We start from the raw sequence: 22108 nt of genomic DNA, 5'->3' as shown, positions 1-22108 counted from the left end.
ACAACACCGAGTGTGGCTCTCAGTACCCGGGCAACACCAAGTGTGGCTCTCAGTCCCCGGGCAACACCGAGTGTGGCTCTCAGTACCCGGGCAACACCAAATGTGGCTCTCACTCCCCGGGCAACACCGAGTGTGGCTCTCAGTCCCCGGGCAACACCGAGTGTGGCTCTCAGTCCCCGGGCAACACCGAGTGTGGCTCTCAGTCCCCGGGCAACACCGAGTGTGGCTCTCGGTCCCCGGGCAACACCGAGTGCGGCTCTCAGTCCCCGGACAACACCGAGTGTGGCTCTCGGTCCCCGGGCAACACCGAGTGTGGCTCTCGGTCCGCGGGCAACACCGTGTGCGGCTCTCAGTCCCCAGGCAACACCGAGTGTGGCCCTCAGTCCCCGGGCAACACCGAGTGTGGCTCTCAGTCCCCGGGCAACACCGAGTGTGGCTCTCAGTCCCCCGGCAACACCGAGTGTGGCTCTCAGTCCCCGGGCAACACCGAGTGCGGCTCTCAGTCCCCGGGCAACACCGAGTGCGGCTCTCGGTCCCCGGGCAACACCGAGTGTGGCTCTCAGTCCCCGGGCAACACCGAGTGTGGCTCTCAGTCCCCGGGAAACACCGAGTGTTGCTCTCAGTCCCCGGGCAACACCGAGTGTGGCTCTCGGTCCCCGGGCAACACCGAGTGCGGCTCTCAGTCCCCGGGCAACACCGAGTGTGGCTCTCGGTCCCCGGGCAACACCGAGTGTGGCTCTCGGTCCCCGGGCAACACCGAGTGTGGCTCTCGGTCCCCGGGCAACACCGAGTGTGGCTCTCAGTCCCCGGGCAACACCGAGTGTGGCTCTCCGTCCCCGGGCAACACCGAGTGCGGCTCTCAGTCCCCGGGCAACACCGAGTGTGGCCCTCAGTCCCCGGGCAACACCGAGTGTGGTTCTCAGTCCCCGGGCAACACCGAGTGTGGCTCTCGGTCCCCGGGCAACACCAAGAGCGGCTCTCGGTCCCCGAGCAACACCGAGTGTGGCTCTCAGCCCCGGGCAACACAAACACCGAGTGTGGCTCTCAGTCCCCGGGCAACACCGAGTGTGTCTCTCATCCCCGGGCAACACCGAGTGCAGCTCTCGGTCCCTGGGCAACACCGAGTGTGGCTCTCGGTCCCCGGGCAACACTGAGTGTGGCTCTCAGTCCCCGGGCAACACCGAGTGCGGCTCTCGGTCCCCGGGCAACACCGAGTGTGGCTCTCAGTCCCCGGACAACACCGCGTGTGGCTCTCAGTGCCCGGGCAACACCGAGTGTGGCTCTCAGTCCCCGGGCAACACCGAGTGTGGCTCTCAGTCCCCGGGCAACACCGAGTGTGGCTCTCAGTCCCCAGGCAACACCGAGTGTGGCTCTCAGTCCCCGGGCAACACCGAGTGTGGCTCTCCGTCCCCGGGCAACACCGAGTGCGGCTCTCAGTCCCCGGGCAACACCGAGTGTGGCTCTCAGTCCCCGGGCAACACCGAGTGTGGCTCTCAGTCCCCAGGCAACACCGAGTGTGGTTCTCAGTCCCCGGGCAACACCGAGTGCGGCTCTCAGTCCCCGGACAACACCGAGTGTGGCTCTCAGTACCCGGGCAACACCAAGTGTGGCTCTCAGTCCCCGGGCAACACCGAATGTGGCTCTCAGTACCCGGGCAACAACAAATGTGGCTCTCACTCCCCGGGCAACACCGAGTGTGGCTCTCAGTCCCCGGGCAACACCGAGTGTGGCTCTCAGTCCCCGGGCAACACCGAGTGTGGCTCTCGGTCCCCGGGCAACACCAAGAGCGGCTCTCGGTCCCCGAGCAACACCGAGTGTGGCTCTCAGCCCCGGGCAACACAAACACCGAGTGTGGCTCTCAGTCCCCGGGCAACACCGAGTGTGGCTCTCATCCCCGGGCAACACCGAGTGCAGCTCTCGGTCCCTGGGCAACACCGAGTGTGGCTCTCGGTCCCCGGGCAACACTGAGTGTGGCTCTCAGTCCCCGGGCAACACCGAGTGCGGCTCTCGGTCCCCGGGCAACACCGAGTGTGGCTCTCAGTCCCCGGACAACACCGAGTGTGGCTCTCAGTCCCCGGGCAACACCGAGTGTGGCTCTCAGTCCCCGGGCAACACCGAGTGTGGCTCTCAGTCCCCGGGCAACACCGAGTGTGGCTCTCAGTCCCCAGGCAACACCGAGTGTGGTTCTCAGTCCCCGGGCAACACCAAGTGTGGCTCTCAGTCCCCAGACAACACCGAGCGTGGCTCTCAGTCCCCGGGCAAAACCGAGTGCGGCTCTCATTCCCCGGGCAACACCGAGTGTGGCTCTCAGTACCCGGGCAACACCAAGTGTGGCTCTCAGTCCCCGGGCAACACCGAGTGTGGCTCTCAGTACCCGGGCAACACCAAATGTGGCTCTCACTCCCCGGGCAACACCGAGTGTGGCTCTCAGTCCCCGGGCAACACCGAGTGTGGCTCTCAGTCCCCGGGCAACACCGAGTGTGGCTCTCGGTCCCCGGGCAACACCGAGTGCGGCTCTCAGTCCCCGGACAACACCGAGTGTGGCTCTCGGTCCCCGGGCAACACCGAGTGTGGCTCTCGGTCCGCGGGCAACACCGTGTGCGGCTCTCAGTCCCCAGGCAACACCGAGTGTGGCCCTCAGTCCCCGGGCAACACCGAGTGTGGCTCTCAGTCCCCGGGCAACACCGAGTGTGGCTCTCAGTCCCCCGGCAACACCGAGTGTGGCTCTCAGTCCCCGGGCAACACCGAGTGCGGCTCTCAGTCCCCGGGCAACACCGAGTGCGGCTCTCGGTCCCCGGGCAACACCGAGTGTGGCTCTCAGTCCCCGGGCAACACCGAGTGTGGCTCTCAGTCCCCGGGAAACACCGAGTGTTGCTCTCAGTCCCCGGGCAACACCGAGTGTGGCTCTCGGTCCCCGGGCAACACCGAGTGCGGCTCTCAGTCCCCGGGCAACACCGAGTGTGGCTCTCGGTCCCCGGGCAACACCGAGTGTGGCTCTCGGTCCCCGGGCAACACCGAGTGTGGCTCTCGGTCCCCGGGCAACACCGAGTGTGGCTCTCAGTCCCCGGGCAACACCGAGTGTGGCTCTCCGTCCCCGGGCAACACCGAGTGCGGCTCTCAGTCCCCGGGCAACACCGAGTGTGGCCCTCAGTCCCCGGGCAACACCGAGTGTGGTTCTCAGTCCCCGGGCAACACCGAGTGTGGCTCTCGGTCCCCGGGCAACACCAAGAGCGGCTCTCGGTCCCCGAGCAACACCGAGTGTGGCTCTCAGCCCCGGGCAACACAAACACCGAGTGTGGCTCTCAGTCCCCGGGCAACACCGAGTGTGTCTCACATCCCCGGGCAACACCGAGTGCAGCTCTCGGTCCCTGGGCAACACCGAGTGTGGCTCTCGGTCCCCGGGCAACACTGAGTGTGGCTCTCAGTCCCCGGGCAACACCGAGTGCGGCTCTCGGTCCCCGGGCAACACCGAGTGTGGCTCTCAGTCCCCGGACAACACCGCGTGTGGCTCTCAGTGCCCGGGCAACACCGAGTGTGGCTCTCAGTCCCCGGGCAACACCGAGTGTGGCTCTCAGTCCCCGGGCAACACCGAGTGTGGCTCTCAGTCCCCAGGCAACACCGAGTGTGGCTCTCAGTCCCCGGGCAACACCGAGTGTGGCTCTCCGTCCCCGGGCAACACCGAGTGCGGCTCTCAGTCCCCGGGCAACACCGAGTGTGGCTCTCAGTCCCCGGGCAACACCGAGTGTGGCTCTCAGTCCCCAGGCAACACCGAGTGTGGTTCTCAGTCCCCGGGCAACACCGAGTGCGGCTCTCAGTCCCCGGACAACACCGAGTGTGGCTCTCAGTACCCGGGCAACACCAAGTGTGGCTCTCAGTCCCCGGGCAACACCGAATGTGGCTCTCAGTACCCGGGCAACAACAAATGTGGCTCTCACTCCCCGGGCAACACCGAGTGTGGCTCTCAGTCCCCGGGCAACACCGAGTGTGGCTCTCAGTCCCCGGGCAACACCGAGTGTGGCTCTCGGTCCCCGGGCAACACCAAGAGCGGCTCTCGGTCCCCGAGCAACACCGAGTGTGGCTCTCAGCCCCGGGCAACACAAACACCGAGTGTGGCTCTCAGTCCCCGGGCAACAGCGAGTGTGGCTCTCATCCCCGGGCAACACCGAGTGCAGCTCTCGGTCCCTGGGCAACACCGAGTGTGGCTCTCGGTCCCCGGGCAACACTGAGTGTGGCTCTCAGTCCCCGGGCAACACCGAGTGCGGCTCTCGGTCCCCGGGCAACACCGAGTGTGGCTCTCAGTCCCCGGACAACACCGAGTGTGGCTCTCAGTCCCCGGGCAACACCGAGTGTGGCTCTCAGTCCCCGGGCAACACCGAGTGTGGCTCTCAGTCCCCGGGCAACACCGAGTGTGGCTCTCAGTCCCCAGGCAACACCGAGTGTGGTTCTCAGTCCCCGGGCAACACCAAGTGTGGCTCTCAGTCCCCAGACAACACCGAGCGTGGCTCTCAGTCCCCGGGCAAAACCGAGTGCGGCTCTCATTCCCCGGGCAACACCGAGTGTGGCTCTCAGTACCCGGGCAACACCAAGTGTGGCTCTCAGTCCCCGGACAACACCGAGTGTGGCTCTCAGTACCCGGGCAACACCAAGTGTGGCTCTCACTCCCCGGGCAACACCGATTGTTGCTCTCAGTCCCCGGGCATCACCGAGTGCGGCTCTCGGTCCCCGGGCAACACCGAGTGTTGCTCTCGGTCCCCGGGCAACACCGAGTGTGGCTCTCAGTCCCCGGGCAACACCGAGTGTGGCTCTCAGTCCCCGGGCAACACCGAGTGTGGCTCTCAGTCCCCGGGCAACACCGAGTGTGGCTCTCGGTCCCCGGGCAACACCGAGTGCGGCTCTCAGTCCCCGGGCAACACCGAGTGTGGCTCTCGGTCCCCGGGCAACACGGAGTGTGGCTCTCGGTCCCCGGGCTTAACCGAGTATGGCTCTCAGTCCCCGGGCAACACCGAGTGTGGCCCTCAGTCCCCGGGCAATACCGAGTGTTGCTCTCAGTCCCCGGGCAACACCGAGTGTGGCTCTCTGTCCCCAGGCAACACCGCGTGTGGCTCTCAGTCCCCGGGCAACACCGAGTGCGGCTCTCAGTCCCCGGGCAACACCGAGTGCGGCTCTCGGTCCCCGGGCAACACCGAGTGTGGCTCTCAGTCCCCGGGCAACACCGAGTGTGGCTCTCAGTCCCCGGGCAACACCGAGTGTGGCTCTCAGCCCCAGGGCAACACCGAGTGTGGATCTCGGTCCCCGGGCAACACCGAATGCGGCTCTCAGTCCCCGGGCAACACCGAGTGTGGCTCTCGGTCCCCGGGCAACACCGAGTGTGGCTCTCGGTCCCCGGGCAACACCGAGTGTGGCTCTCGGTCCCCGGGCAACACCGAGTGTGGCTCTCAGTCCCCGGGCAACACCGAGTGTGGCTCTCAGTCCCCGGGCAACACAGAGTGTGGCTCTCGGTCCCCGGGCAACACCGAGTGCGGCTCTCAGTCCCCGGGCAACACCGAGTGTGGCCCTCGGTCCCCGGGCAACACCGAGTGTGGCTCTCAGTCCCCGGGCAACACCGAGTGTGGCTCTCGGTCCCCGGGCAACACCAATAGCGGCTCTCGGTCCCCGGGTTCTCTTCCCTGAAGGACAGTACTGTCCCAGATGTGTTTTTATGACTATCCGGCAGCTTTCATGGTCACTTTTTTCTCGTGCCGGCCCCATAAATGACCAGATTCATTAAGCTCCATTTCACAACCTGCCTTTGTGTTTTTGTGGGTTCTCTCTCACACTCCTTTTTTACTGTTTGAAATTCACTTTACAGGGTGTTAAAATGGGAGGATTTGCAGACTGGAAGCTGAAACCAAACATCATCTCAAGATCTTGCAGTCACTCGGTACATCGGGACTGGAATATCATCAGCTTTTGACCATGGAAGCAGAAGGCACCGTTCACAGTGGGGAGAAACGGTAAACGTGCTCTGTGTGTGGACAAGGCTTCAGTCAATCATCCAACCTGGAGAGACACAAGTGCAGTCACACTGGGGAGAAACCGTGTAAATGTGGGGATTGTGGGAATCGTTTCAACTACCCGTCCCAGCTAGAAACACATCGGTGAGTTCACACTGGGGAGAGGCCATTCACCTGCTCCGACTGTGGGAAGAGATTCACTACATCATCCAACCTGCTGACACACCAGCGAGTTCACACTGGGGAGAGGCCATTCACCTGCTCTGACTGGGATGGGATTCACTACATCATCCCACCTGCTGACACACCAGCGAGTTCACACTGGGGAGAGGCCATTCACCTGCTCTGAGTGTGGGAAGGGATTCACTGCATCATCCAGCCTGCTGAGTCACCAGCGAGGTCACACTGGGGAGAGACCGTTCACCTGCTCCGACTGTGGGAAGGGATTCACTCGGTCATCCAACCTGCTGATACACCAGCGAGTTCACACTGGGGAGAGGCCGTTCACCTACTCCGACTGTGGGAAGGGATTCACTACATCATCCGACCTGCTGAAACACCAGCGAGTTCACAAGTGAACGCAGGGGTTGGATTCTGCTGTTAATCGCATTCTGGACTGCATTGACTTCATTTTGATAGTTGGGGTTTATAACTACTGTAACGCTGATGTTAATAAATCCTGTAACTGGAAAGGGGTTTAATATTTGTGATACAGACATATAAATTAGTGTTGCTTTAAACACATTGCTGTGGATTTTTGTCTTTCCCACCTGAGGGTTTAGCATCACCTGGCTGGAGTTGAGAAAGGACAATCTATGGGGTGGATCTTACAGGGGGGAACAGAACTTCAGCCTGGACACAGTCCTTCAGGGACACACTGAGATCACCTCATTCTTCTGAACTCCAATGTGTATAGGCCCAACCTACTCAACCTATCGTCATAAGTCAATCCCATCAACTCCGGAATCTGCAGCAGACATGAGCAAGGAACTGAGGCTTATTAAAAGACACATATTTCATTTCAGACAAGGTTACCCTGGGAGAAATGTTCAATTAGAACATGAGAACATAAGAAATAGGAGCTAGAGTAGGCATTTGGCCCCTCGGGCCTGCTCCGCCATTCAATAAGGTCATGGATGATCTGATCATGGACTCAGTTCCACTTCCCTGCCCACTCCCCATAAGCCTTTACTCACTTATCGCTCAAACATCTCTCTATCTCCGCCTTAAATATATTCAAAGACCCAGCCTCCACAGCTCTCCTGGGCAGAGAATTCCATTGATTTACAACCCTCAGAGAAGAAATTCCTTATCTCAGTTTTAATTGGGTGGCCCCTTATTTTAAGACTATGTCCCCTAGTTTTAGTTTCCCATATAAGTGGAAATATCCTCTCTGCATCCACCTTGTCGAGCTCCCTCATTATCTTATGTTTCGATAAAATCACCTCTCATTCTTCTGAACTCCAATGTGCTTAGGCCCAACCTATTCAAGCTATCTTCATATGTAAATCCCCTCATCTCCGGAATGATCCTCGTGAACCTTCTCTGAACTGCCTCCAATGCAGGTATATCCTTCCTTGGAGACCAAGATACGGAGTCCATTACAGGCAAAATGCCAATCAAACCAGTAGCACACTGGCACCTTAACAGTGTCTCATTGGCCTACAGGCTTTTCTTAAATAGATTTGCTGAGTGGATATAAACTTAAACCAGGTTTGCAGATGTGATGGCAGGCAGTGACTAGTGGGGTACCGCAAGGTTCTGTGCTGGGGCCCCAGCTGTTTACACTGTACATTAATGATTTAGATGAGGGGATTAAATGTAGTATCTCCAAATTTGCGGATGACACTAAGTTGGGTGGCAGTGTGAGCTGCGAGGAGGATGCTGTGAGGCTGCAGAGCGACTTGAATAGGTTAGGTGAGTGGGCAAATGCATGGCAGATGAAGTATAATGTTAATAAATGTGAGGTTATCCACTTTGGTGGTAAAAACAGAGAGACAGACTATTATCTGAATGGTGACAGATTAGGAAAAGGGGAGGTGCAAAGAGACCTGGGTGTCATGGTACATCAGTCATTGAAGGTTGGCATGCAGGTGCAGCAGGCGGTTAAGAAAGCAAATGGCATGTTGGCCTTCATAGCAAGGGGATTTGAGTACAGGTGCAGGGAGGTGTTGCTACAGTTGTACAGGGCATTGGTGAGGCCACACCTGGAGTATTGTGTACAGTTTTGGTCTCCTAACCTGAGGAAGGACATTCTTGCTATTGACGGAGTGCAGCGAAGGTTCACCAGACTGATTCCCGGGATGGCGGGACTGACCTATCAAGAAAGACTGGATCAACTGGGCTTGTATTCACTGGAGTTCAGAAGAATGAGAGGGGACCTCATAGAAACATATAAAATTCTGATGGGGTTAGACAGGTTAGATGCAGGAAGAATGTTCCCAATGTTGGGGAAGTCCAGAACCAGGGGTCACAGTCTAAGGATAAGGGGTAAGCCATTTAGGACCGAGATGCGGAGGAACTTCTTCACCCAGAGAGTGGTGAACCTGTGGAATTCTCTACCACAGAAAGTTGTTGAGGCCAATTCACTAAATATATTCAAAAAGGAGTTAGATGAGGTCCTTACTGCTAGGGGGATCAAGGGGTATGGCGAGAAAGCAGGAATGGGGTACTGAAGTTGAATGTTCAGCCATGAACTCATTGAATGGCGGTGCAGGCTAGAAGGGCCGAATGGCCTACTCCTGCACCTATTTTCTATGTTTCTATGTTTCTATGATGCTCTATTCACATATTGAAGGTCGAAGAGATGCTGTGAGACACATGCTAAGTCCAGTAGCTGAAAGTGATTAACAGACTGGGTTTTGTGTTTAGTGATTCCAGGCGTGTTACCAATACCAGCAAAATCGAAGCCCATGGAATAACGGGGACAGTGGAAGCATGGATGTGAAAGTGGCTAACTGACACACACAGAGTAGTGGTGAACGGTTGTTTTTCAGACTGGAGGAAGTGGTGTTCCCCAGGGGTCGGTATTGGGGCCACTGCTTTTTTAAAAATCTATATTAATGACCTAGACTTGGGTGTACAGGGCACACTTTCCAAATCTACAGCTCACACAAAACTTGGAAGTACAGTGAACAGTGAGGAGGATGGTGATAGACTTCAGAAAGACATAGACAGGCTGGTGGAATGGGCAGATGTGGCAGATGAAACTTAACGGAGAAAAGTTTAAAAGTGATACATTTTGGGAGGAAGAAAGAGGAGAGTAAATATAAACTAAAGGAGTGCGTGAACAGAGAGACCCAGGAGTATATGTGCACCAATCACTGAAGGTGGCAGCACTGGTTGAGAAAGTGGTTACAAAAACTTAAGGGACCCTTGGCTTCATGAATAGAGGTATAGAGTACAGAAGTGTGGATATTATGTTGAACCTGCATAAAACTCTGGTTCGGCCTCAACTGGAGTATTGTGTGCAGTTCTGGTTCATCATCATCATCATAGGCAGTCCCTCGGATCGAGGAAGACATGTTTCCACTCTAGAAATGAGTCCTTAGGTGGCTGAACAGTCCAAAACGAGAGCCACAGTCCATGTCACAGGTGGGACAGATAGTCGTTGAGGGAAGGGGTGGGTGGGACATGTTTGCCGCACATTCTTTCTGATGCCTTCGGTTGATTTCTGCATGCTCTCGGCGATGAAATTCGAGGTGCTCAGCGCCCTCCCGGATGATCTACCTCCACTTAGGGCGGTCTTTAGCCAGGGACTCCCAGATGTCGATGGGGATGTTGCACTTTATCAGGGAGACTTTGCGGGTGTCCTTGTAACGTTTCCTCTGCCACACCTATGGCTCATTTGCTGTGAAGCAGTTCCGAGTGGAGTGTTTGCTTTGGGAGTCTCATGTCTGGCATGCTGACAATGTGGCCTGCCCAGCAGAGCTGATCAAATGTGGTCAGTGCTTCAATGCTGGGGATGTTGGCCTGGTCGACGACGCTAACGTTGGTGCGTCTGTCCTCCCAGGGAATTTGCAGGATATTGCGGAGAAATCGTTGGTGGTATTTCTCCAGCGACTTGAGGTGTCTACTGTACATAGTCCATGTCTCTGAGCCATACAGGAGGGTGGGTATTACTACAGCCCTGGAGACCATGAGCTCGGTGCTGGGGGTGAGATACCTACTGCACATGGTCCATGTCTCTGAGCCATACAGGAGGGTGGGTATTACTACAGCCCTGTAGACCATGAGCTCGGTGCTGGGGGTGAGATACCTACTGCACATAGTCCATGTCTCTGAGCCATACAGGAGGGTGGGTATTACTACAGCCCTGTAGACCATGAGCTGGGTGCTGGGGGTGAGATACGTACTGTACATAGTCCATGTATCTGAGCCATAGAGGAGGTGGGTATTATTATAGCCCTGTACACCATGAGCTGGGTGCTGGGGGTGAAATACCTACTGTACATGGTCCATGTCTCTGAGCTATACAGGAGGTGGGTATTACTACATCCCTGTCGACCATGAGCTTAGTCGCAAATTTTAGGGCGTGCTCTTCAAACCCTCTTTTCCTCAGGCGGCCGAAAGCTGCACTGGAGGCGGTGTTGATTCTCGTCATCAATGTGTGCTCTTGTTGATAGGAGGTTCCTGAGATATGGGAAATGGTCCACGTTGTCCAGGGCCGCGCCGTGGATCTTGCTGACTGTGGAGGGGGGGGGTCGGGAGTGCTGTGTGGTAGATTACAGGTTGGTGGAGGACCTTTGTCTTACGGACGTTTAGTGTAAGGCCCGAAACTTCCGTAAATATGTTGACTATGACTTGGAGTTCAGCCTCTGTATGTGCGCAGACACATGTATTGTCAGCGTACGGTAGCTCAACGACAGAGATTGGGGTGGTCTTGGACCTGGCCTGGAGAAAATGAAGGTTGAACAGGATCCCACTGGTTCTGTAGTTTAGTTCCTCTCCAGCGGGGAGCTTGTTGACTGAGGTGGAGAAATTCTGGTTACGGCATTTTAGTAAGTATACGAAGGCCTTTTGAGAGCGTGTAGAAAAGATTTACGAGAATGATTCCAGGGATGAGGGACTTCAGTTACGTGGATAGTCTGGAGAAGTTGGGGTTGTTCTCAGAACAGAGAAGATTGAGAGGAGATTTGACAGAGGTGTTCAAAATCATGAGAGGTCTGGACAGAGTAGCTAGAGTGGGATTAGTAAAAGCTCTTGTAGATAGCCGGCATGGGCTCGATGGGCCAAATGGCCTCCTTCTATGTTGTAACCAGTCTCTGATTCTATGATGATGAAAAATGTGTTGCCCAAGATGCTCCATCTCCCGGGCACTGGGACCCAGTTGGGAACAGAGACCCTGAAGCCCCACCCACTCTCTGTTCCTGAACCAAGATGGCCGTGCATGCGCCCTGATCCCGCCATGTGCAAGATGGACGCCAGTGACCCCGCTCACCCGAGCCGGTCACCACGGGGCCTGTGGGCTCTAATTCGGGGCCTGAGATTTATTCTGTATCTAAGCCGTGCTGTACATGCCCTGGGATTGTTTGATGAGATAGTGTAGAGGTGCTTTACTTTGAATCTAATCAGTGCTGTACCTGTCCTGGGATTGTTCGATGGGACAGTGTAGGGGAAACGTTTTAATACATACGATAAATGATGCACAGGTAAAGCCTGTCACAGCGTATACACTCCACGCCACCCGAGTCCATGTGATCTCCTGGGAGAGGCAAAAGTCCAGATTAAAAACAAACTTCGGACAATTTGGGAAAATAAAATGTGGGAAATTCCTCTTCAAGTCATCTAAGTGTTAGAAACTAGTCCACGAGATCACTCTGGCCATTAAATTCCCTGCAGTACCTACCTTCTGTAAGTATTAATCTCCGCCGCAGCCAGAAACAAATCCAGCTTTTACTTGAAGGAATTCAGTGAGTCTGCATCCACCACTTGAGAGGGAAGCTTGTTCCAGAGGTCTCCTGTTCTCTGGGAAAAGAACCACCTCCTGATATCTAACCTAGATCTAGCATTGTGCAACTGAAATTTGTGTCCCTGGTCCTGTCTAACCTACTTAATTGAAATAAACGGTCAGCTGGAACACTCTCTTTCACCTTCAATATCTTATAAACCGCAATCATATCGCCCTAAGTCTACGCTGCTCTCAGGTAAAGAGTCCCAACTCTTTTAACCTACCTTGATAACTAAGATGCTTTAGACTTGGAATTAGTCGAGTGGCCCTTTCCAGAACCTCAATATCACCCACCATGTGAGGAGACCAAAACTGGACACAACATTCCAAGTGTGGCCTGACTAAGGTCTTGTACTCGGACAAAACAGTACGCCTCACCTTATATTCAATTGTCCTATGGATACACCCAAACATCCTATTTGCTCTAACTGTCGCTACACTGCATTGCTCGTGTACCTTTAAAGATGTATTCACTAGAATGCCCAAATCTCTTTCTATCTCCACCATCTTTAATGCCTTTCCCTGGAGGGTTTATGAATGTTGAGCATTTGCCCTGCCCACATGCATAACACTGAACTTATCTAAGTTATACATCATTTTCCAGTCATGAGGCCTGTGTCCCAACACTTTACGATCTGCCTGAATCAGACGAGTCACTTCTACAGTTCGAGCACTCGCACAGATCTTGATATCATTTCAAAATTGTGCCCCCAACCCCAAAATCCAGATCATTAACAAAAATAGTAAAAAGCAACGGTCCCAGCTCTGATTCCAGCAGGACACCACTGGTGATTGTACTCCAAACAGATCCATATCCATCTATAACTGCTCTTTACCTACATCCTGCCAGCCAGTTCTGTATCCAGCTCAATATATTTCACGAATACCAGAGGCTCCAATCTTATCGAGAAGCATCTTGTGCGGTACCTTGTCAAAAGGGTTTTGGAAATCTAAGTCGACAATTTGTACTGGGCTTCCCTCATCCACCAACTTTGTAACTTCTTCAAAAAATACAATTAGAGTTGTGAGATATGAACTTTTTTTTTAATGAAGCCATGTTGGGTGTCCCTAATATGTCCCCCCCCCTATCTAATTAATGTATTGCATCCCTTATGATTCTTTCAAGCATCTGACCTATTACTGATATTAAACTGATGGACCTATAGTTACCCAGGTCTGCCTTGTCACATTGTTCTAAAAATTGAGATTACTTTAACCTCCTTCCGATCTGTAGGAACCATTCCAGAGTGCAGTGAGCTATTAAACATATAGGCCAGGGGCTCGCACAGCACATGTCCCATCTCCCGGAGGACCCTCACACAGCACATGTCCCATCTCCCGGAGGACCCTCACACAGCACATGTCCCATCTCCCGGAGGGGCTCGCACAGCACATGTCCCATCTCCCGGAGGATCCTCACACAGCACATGTCCCATCTCCCGGAGGACTGTCGGGTGGCTGCTCTATATATGTTTAAGTTCTTAATTTTTTCAAAAACAATATGCTTATCTTTGTTAATGTTACTGAGAAAAACTAGCATTATTAAATTATAATATTTGAGCATGATCTTCAAGGGTGAAGACTGATGCAAGGTATTTCTGCCATACTCAGAGAGTGCTTTGTAACCTGTCCTTGAACACCCTTCAGTGGCCCAATACAGTCTTTGATAGTTCTCAGGCTCACTACTAATAACCACATCCAAAATATGATTTTTCTCAGTTACTTCATTAACATGTTCAGTCAGGAAACAGTCCTGTATATTTTCAATAAATAAGAACAGAAGAACATAACAAATAGGAGCAGGAGTAGGCCATAAGGCCCCTTGAACCTGCTCCACCATTTAATATGATCGTGGCTGATCCAATCATGGACTCAGCTCCACTTCCCTGCACGGTCCCCATAACCCCTTATCCCCTTATCGCTTAAATAAATTTAGACAGAAATAGTCAGTTTCTTAATATCCCAGCTTCCACTGCTCTCTGAGGCAGCGAATTCCACAGATTCACAACCCTTTGAGAGAAGAAATTTCTCATCTCAGTTCTAAATGGGCGGCCCCTTATTCTAAGATCATGCTCTCTAGTTCTAGTCTCCCCCATCAGTAGAAACATCCTCTCTGCATCCACCTTGTCAAGCTCCCTCATAATCTTGTACGTTTCTATAAGATCACCTCTCATTCTTCTGAATTCCAATGAGTGGAGGCACAACCTATTCAATCTTTCCTCATAAGTCAATCCCCTCATCTCTGGAATCAACCGAGTGAAACTTCTCAGAACTACCTCCACAGCAAGTATATGCTTTCGTAAATATGGAAACCAAAACTTCACACAGTATTCCAGGTGTGGCCTCACCAATACCTGTACAGTTGTAACAAGACTTCCCTGCTTTTATACTCAATCCCCTTTGCAATAAAGGCCAAGTGTCCATTGGCCTGCCTGATAGCTTGCTGTACCTGCATACTATCCTTTTGTGTTTCATGCACAAGTACCCCCAGGTCCCGTTGTACTGCAGCACTTTGCAATCTTTCTCCATTTAAATAACAACTTGCTCTTTCATTTTTTTCTGCCAAAGTGCATGACCTCACACTTTCCAACATTATACTCCATCTTCCAAATTCTTGCGCACTCACTGAGCCTGCTCATGTCCTCCTGCAGTCTCTTTATGTGCTCCTCACACATTACCCTTCCTCCCATCTTTGTATCATCAGCAAACTTGGCTACGTTGCACCTATCCCATCTTCCAAGTCGTTAATATAGATTGTAAATAGTTGGGGTCCCAGCACTGATCCCTGCGGCACTCCACGAGTTACTGATTGCCAACCAGAGAATTAACCATTTATCCCGACTCTCTGTTTTCTGCTTGTCACCCAATCCTCTATCCGTGCTAATATATTACCCCAAACCCGTAAACTTTTATCTTGTGCCCAAGCACAGATGTTAGGGTTCAGCTGCACTGCCCCCAGCAGCAGCTAAAGCCCCGTACCCCTGAATGTCAGGCCAATGACAAAGAGCTTCCCTCAGATCCATTCTCTCTCCACCCACACACACTGCCTGAGCTCTCAGGCTGACTGTTCCCAGCACCTTCTCTCTTTATTCTCTCACATTGAAGCATTCCTGCTGCTGGGCTCAGGGGCTGTGTGGGCGGGGCCGGGACAGCGAAGAAAATGTCGCGGTGTCAGGTCTGAGGCTTTCTATCACACACCCAGGGACTGTAAACTAACAGTAAGGGGCTGTAACTGAGCGGGGAAAGCGGGTCACTTACTGTCAGCATCAGATCCAGGTTCACAATACAGCGCACGGCCCAGGGATGGAGGGAGGGCGGGGGCCCAGTCTGCAGCTGGCGGAGAAAGTGGCGCAGTAAAATCCCGGCCACACCGCTCACAAGGTGAAATCTCAGGCGGGGAGCCGGGATTTTACTGTGAACGGAAACCCAGAACTTAACACAGGCCCGGAGCTGGGGCTTTGGGACATGTGGGAGATACTGATACTATCACTGGGCCCAGACATTGTGTAACCCGGGGGTCCCATGGAATCAGACAGTGTGTAACCCGGGGGTGGGCCCAGTGAGATCAGACAGTGTGTAACCCGGGGGTGGGCCCAGTGAGATCAGACAGTGTGTAACCCGGGGGTGGGCCCAGTGAGATCAGACAGTGTGTAACCCGGGGGTGGGCCCAGTGAGATCAGACAGTGTGTAACCCGGGGGTGGGCCCAGTGAGATCAGACAGTGTATAACCCGGGGGTGGGCCCAGTGAGATCAGACAGTGTGTAACCCGGGGGTGGGCCCAGTGAGATCAGACAGTGTGTAACCCGGGGGTGGGCCCAGTGAGATCAGACAGTGTGTAACCCGGGGGTGGGCCCAGTGAGATCAGACAGTGTGTAACCTGGGGGTGAGCCCAGTGAGATCAGACAGTGTGTAACCCGAGGGTGGGCCCAGTGAGATCAGACAGTGTGTAACCCGGGGGTGGGCCCAGTGAGATCAGACAGTGTGTAACCCGGGGGTGGGCCCAGTGAGATCAGAGAGTGTGTAACCCGGGGGTGGGCCCAGTGAGATCAGAGAGCGTGTAACGCGGGGGTCCCATGGAATCAGAGAGTGAGCAACCCGGGGGTGGGCCCACTGAGATCAGACAGTGTGTAATGTGGGGGTAGGCCCAGTGCAATCAGACAGTGTGTAACTCGGGGGTGGGCCCAGTGAGATCAGACAGTGTGTAACCTGGGGGTGAGCCCAGTGAGATCAGACAGTGGGTAACCCGTGGGTGGGCCCAGTGAGATCAGACAGTGGGTGACTCGGGGGTGGGCCCAGTGAGATCAGACACTGTGTAACCCGGGGGTGGGAGCAGTGAGATCAGACAGTGTGTAACCCGGTGGTGGGCCCAGTGAGATCAGACAGTGTGTAACCTGGGGGTGGGCCCAGTGAGATCAGACAGTGTGTAACCCGGTGGTGGGCCCAGTGAGATCAGACAGTGTGTAACCTGGGGGTGGGCCCAGTGAGATCAGACAGTGTGTAACCCTTGGGCCCAGTGAGATCAGACAGTCTGTAACCCGGGGGTGGGCCCAGTGAGATCAGACAGTGTGTAAACCGTGGGTGAATGAGATCAGACAGTGTGTAACCCGGGGCTGGGCCCATTGAGATCAGACAGTGTGTAACCCGGGGGTGGGCCCAGTGAGATCAGACAGTGTGTAACCCGGGGGTGGGCCCAGTGAGATCAGACAGTATGTAACCCGGGGTTGGGCCCAGTGAGATCAGACAGTGTGTAACCCGGGGGCCCAGTGAGATCAGACAGTGTGTAACCCGAGAGCCCAGTGAGATCAGACAGTGTGTAACCCGGGTGTGAGCCCAGTGAGATCAGACAGTGTGTAACCCGGGGTTGGGCCCAGTGAAATCAGACAGTGTGTAACCCGGGGGCCCAGTGAGATCAGACAGTGTGAAACCCGAGAGCCCAGTGAGATCAGACAGTGTGTAAACCGGGGGTGAGCCCAGTGAGATCAGACAGTGTGTAACGCGGGGGTGGGCCCAGTGAAATCAGACAGTATGTAATCCGGGGTTGGGCCCAGTGAGATCAGACAGTTTGTAACCCGGGGGTGGGCCCAATGAGATGTGACAGTGTGTAACCCGCGACTGGGCTTGTGAGATCAGACTGTGTAACCCGGGGGCCCAGTGAGATCAGACAGTGTGTAACCCGGGGGTGGGCCCATGAGATCAGACAGTGTGTAAACCGTGGGTGGGCCCAGTGAGATCAGACAGTGTGTAACCTGGGTGTGGGCCCAGTGAGATTCTACAATGTGTAACCCGAGAGCCCAGTGAGATCAGACAGTGTGTAACCCGGGGGTGGGCCCAGTGAGGTTCTACAATGTGTAACCCGAGAGCCCAGTGAGATCAGACAGTGTGTAACCCGGGGGTGGGCCCAGTGAGATCAGACAGTGTGTAACCCGGGGGTGGGCCCAGTGAGATCAGACAGTGTGTAACCCGGAGCCCATTGAGATCAGACAGTGTGTCATCCGGGGCCCAGTGAGATCATGAGAACCTGTATCACTGTAGCTACCAACTTTATATGTATTATCCGTACTAATTTCAAATGTATTAACTCTTTCTAAAATGGCCGCTCATGTTATTGCTGACTCTTTCGATCTCAGTGTCGGGGAAAACAATGAGTGACTTGTCTTTGTTAAACAACCTTGAGGAACCGTCTGATCATGGGAATGTAGCAACAGATGTCGGAGTTAAACTGTGGGAATACCCAGAGAAGCAGAACTGTGTCTTCCTTGACTGCAAAACAAAGATAAGCTGAAGATGACTTAATCTTCTCTCATGATTAGGGGCATTGCTTAATTAACTGTGTAAATAACTAATTTAGCCTGTATCTATGCCACGGTAGCTGATGTGATAGGACAAATAAAAAGGGGTTGTAATATTCACGAACTTTATTAATGTATTGAATTTGTAATGATTTTTGCTTGCTCTGATGGATTTTACAGACTCATTAAGTCGGTGCCCCTTTATCAGAGCAAGACCCTTCATCGATGAAGTCTGAATAACGTCAGTCTGAACGAAACTTTAAAGTGTTCGAATCAGTGCATTCGCTAAAACAGATTGAGGGAAAAGAATCCGTATCAACAATTGGTGTCAGAAGTGGGATCACAACGGACGACTGCCGGAAGCTTGTGAATTAAGAACCGAACTAGCCTTGGATGAGACGGGAGGAAAATGGCCACATGAGTGAGTATTCATTAAATACCACTTCGGTTTTCTCGCATCCAAAAGTTTGAGGAACGTTTGGCCACTCGCTGGTTCTCACGTAGCGTCTGAATGAGATCCAGGTCAATCTGTCGAATACCTTCTAAACTTAGAAAATAAGTGTCCAAGTCAGGTACGACGTCGACCTTGTATATCACTTGGCCCGCATAGGCTCTGGATCAGATAAACTACCTTTTTACCGCTGGGCGACGCGAGTAATTGTGTAAAACTAAATCGCAGGGCGACGCGAGGAATTGTGTAAAACTAAATCGCGGGGCAATGCGAGGAATTGTGTCAGGATAAAAGGAATTGTGTAAGGATAACCTATATCTTTACCGCAGGGCGATGCAGGAATGGGCAATCATGAACCCAAAAATAGAGCCGGCCAAAGAAAAAAATAAATTAATAAGCTTTGTTGAATGAAGAGAGACTTTTGTGAATGTTTGTCGTTGAGCGAGAATCCTTGTGTGATTTTTTGACTGCGGAATGAATTTTTATCTTTTCATGTTTTTTAAAAGCCTGTTTGGAAAAGTGGTGCAGCTGCTTATTAATGTAGGATCTTCCCACTTCTCGAAACAGAGTGAAAGTTTTTTTTAACCCTTTGTAGTGTTGTCCTGTATGTGGGAAGTTTTGAGACATTTTAAGTTGGGAACGCAGATGTGGATATATTCGGATGATAAGTTATGGAGCTAGGAAATGCACAAAGGATAGGTTTGTTGAGTAAAAGGTTAAAAAATACATGGTCCTGGTGGTTGAAAAAAATAATTTATTTGACATGCTCACTTACTTGTTGAAAGAAAACATGCAATTATTGATTACATTGGGTTGAAACACATAAATTTAGTCTAGGAATGAGATAAGGAATGACTTTAAAAAAAAAGGTTCCAGCTCAAAAATAAAGTTTTAAATAAAGATTGAAATTACAAAATTTGAATTGGGATTTTGAGATATTAAGAGAAGGCACAACAAAATATTGAGGTGGATTGAAAAAAAAATTATTAAATTAAATCTGAGCTCTTAAAGAAAAAAGGAGATATAAAACTAATAGGTTTGGAAACAATTTAGAAATACCTTCAGGGATCAGGTCAAACTCCTGGGTGAGTGGCGAGCTATCTGCGAAGGTCTAAAAAGGACTTTTGAAAAATGTTAAAAACAGCAAGCTTTAGCAGTTTAGAAGAGACATTTTAACGACTTTTAAACTGAAGATTTTGAGATAATGAAAAGCAGCCCTCAAAGCCGACGTTGCAATGGAAAGACATCCGAGTTGATATCGGCTGTGAAAAAGATATTGGTTTAATTGGAAAAAAAAAAGAATTTGAAGTAGTAAAAGACAAACTCCATTGATAATGATTTTAAATTATGAGAAAGCTTCACTGCAGTTTGAAAGATTTCCAAAATGGACGTTGTTTATCAAGAAAAGTCCCGAACAGTCTAGACAAGCAGGAGGGTTTTGAAAATAACGAGGAGAAAAGATCTAAGCTATGTGAACTCAGCACAGAAAAAAAACTGGGAATTAGAGAATCTTATGATTTTTTAAATTCTTATAGAAAATGGAACTGGCACAGATGTTTAGATTTTGTGCTGAGAGAGAAAAAAAACCCACAAGATTTGCCCAGTGAACGGGACCGTAAAATAAAACGAAATGTTAGAATGTACACAGCGTGTGTGAAAATTGGATTTCAGTCAACACAATAGCTATTAAAAATGTGTGGTCTCGTTTTAAATCAATCAAAAAAAATCTTTGGCAATTAGAAGAAAACATTGGAGTTTACTCTAAAATGCCGCCTTTCCTGATGAGAAGACTTTTATTATGACGGCTTTACTAATGATTTCTGCTGTTTTAACCGATTCCGAATTTCTAAGCAAGTTTTGAAGGCACAAAGGCTTTAAAAAAAAAATTCCGGATGATTACGCAAAGTCACGTAATGACATCTGCTCTTCTTACAAACCTGTAAAGGAGTTAACCCTTTCCATTGACAGCTGTTTTATACTGGACATTATTAATTTGGATTTCTTTATAGAATAAAAAAGACTCACCGAACAGAGGAAATGGTAGGATAGTCAGAATAAAAACAAAAGCAGAACTAGCCTATGTAATAATACTCGCCTGATACAAATCAAAGAAAGATGTTCAAACAAAACAAATTCAAGAGTTAAAAGCTAAGATAAATAAGATGGAAGAGATTTTTTATTTAAATGGGACCAGACGGATAGTGCAGTGCGCAGCCATAGCACCATCACCTCTGGCAATAGAGCCAATGTAACCCACGGTGGGTAAGTGTAGTCTACAAACCCAACCTAACCTTACCTCCGATTTCACAGAATGACCGCAACATGCATGGATAAAAGATGAGTAGACCAGAACCTAACACCTGGTGATGACCAGGCTATATGTTTAAAATTTGCAGATAAAACACTCACCGAGATGTGACCGCAGCGGCTACTTCGACTCTGGAGACTCAGGATACTGGGAACCTTAAGGCCCACACAAGCACTGATAATACAGATGGACTACGAGAGATATAGCACACACAGGAAAGACACAATTACATGAACTAGTTTTGTTTAATTTGACTGTCGAAATATGCATCCCAGCAGCCAAGGACTGGAGCAAGGACAGAACTTATATTAACGCATGGCTATGTATAGTGTATTAAGTAAGGTTCTAATGCAGCAGGCTGCCGATGCCATGGGCGCCAGTAGATTCCGAGGACAGGAGCAAGTTCATTGGACCAAAAGGGGAAGGGCGCAGAAATCCAACTGGATGGAATTTCAGTTCTAGAAGCTCATGCCTGGGCGGACCAAGCTGCAAACAAGCAGCCAAATCCAGCTGCAAGAAACAGAAGGGTGGGAACAGAACGGAGCAATGAGGGGTGGGTAGTAATAAAATAATCTAAAGAAAGGATATAATTTGGGGTGCGTCAGCGAATACTTATCCTAAACCTAATGGATATAATTTTTTACCAGCTTGTGTGGGAATGAAACTTTAAGTCCATACCAGAACCTCGCACAACGGATCCTTGAAGGCCCGGAACCCACTACCCTGTGATTTAATGTCAGAAATGGAACAGGGCGAGGTCAAAAAATAAAAGAGGAATACTGGAAACACTACGCATTGGTTATGCGGCAGGGGTTATGATGATGAATTCCATAGGCCTGTATGCAATATACGACCGGGTTAACAAATTAATGGCGTAGTCTTGAGTGGTTTACAGGGGAGGGACTTGGATAACCAAGCCCTACATGTGCGCTGGGGAGATGGCGTGGAAGGGGAACTGTTACAAGTGGCCCATACATTGCCGAAATGCCTAGACAATAAAATTGAGCCACGCAATGGGGAAACATATAAGTAAACTATTACAGGCTGGGATAGTTTGCTCCGGGTATGGGTCCTGGATATTAAGTGAGGTACAACATAATTTGGAGCAACTGCAGAATGGAGACACACCAGATTGGATTCCGAACAGCATATTTAATAATTGGACTCGAGATTAAAAAAAAATGAATAACAAATGCGAGGTACGAAGGAATAGTCACGCATGTGTGCCGAAATTCAGATGTATTAATGGGCGGGTGAATATGATCGGATTTGTGTTGTCCATACAACAGTATTCTGGAACAAAGGGAGCCCCCTTATATCAGATTGATAATATTGGTGAAGTGAGAAACCAAACTCGGTTATGTTACCATCAGCCTCCCAGACGGGTGGTTAAGATTAACAATAGTACCAAAGGCATTGACATAACTGACTGCTATAAAATTAACCAATGGTTTTATGTCGAGGTACGCCATGAATGACGAATGATGATTGCAGATTCCACCAAACAAACGGATGCATGCTGAGTATCACTCCTCTCGAACACGATCTTGAGACCATCGCTGCTCCACAAGGGAACGGAGAGTGATGCGTGAGCACGGGGGCAGCCAACTTAACCAT

The 22108-nt window shown here is 51.5% G+C and overlaps 1 long non-coding RNA gene across 1 annotated transcript in view; it reads left to right on the top strand.

Annotated features, from left to right (window-relative positions):
* Window positions 1-18602, top strand: part of LOC139257045 (uncharacterized) — a 71205-nt gene extending 52603 nt beyond the window's left edge. The window contains exons 3-4 of the long non-coding RNA XR_011592220.1: window positions 17913-18153; window positions 18513-18602. This is a non-coding gene — a long non-coding RNA (uncharacterized lncRNA). The remainder of the gene's footprint in view (window positions 1-17912; window positions 18154-18512) is intronic.
* The last annotated feature ends 3506 nt before the right edge of the window (window positions 18603-22108 follow it).

This window comes from Pristiophorus japonicus, unplaced genomic scaffold (genome assembly GCF_044704955.1).
Source record: "Pristiophorus japonicus isolate sPriJap1 unplaced genomic scaffold, sPriJap1.hap1 HAP1_SCAFFOLD_80, whole genome shotgun sequence".
Classification (NCBI taxonomy): domain Eukaryota; kingdom Metazoa; phylum Chordata; class Chondrichthyes; family Pristiophoridae; genus Pristiophorus; species Pristiophorus japonicus.
The sequence above is the reverse complement of the archived record's forward strand: the minus strand, read 5'-3'. Positions and strand labels throughout refer to the sequence as shown.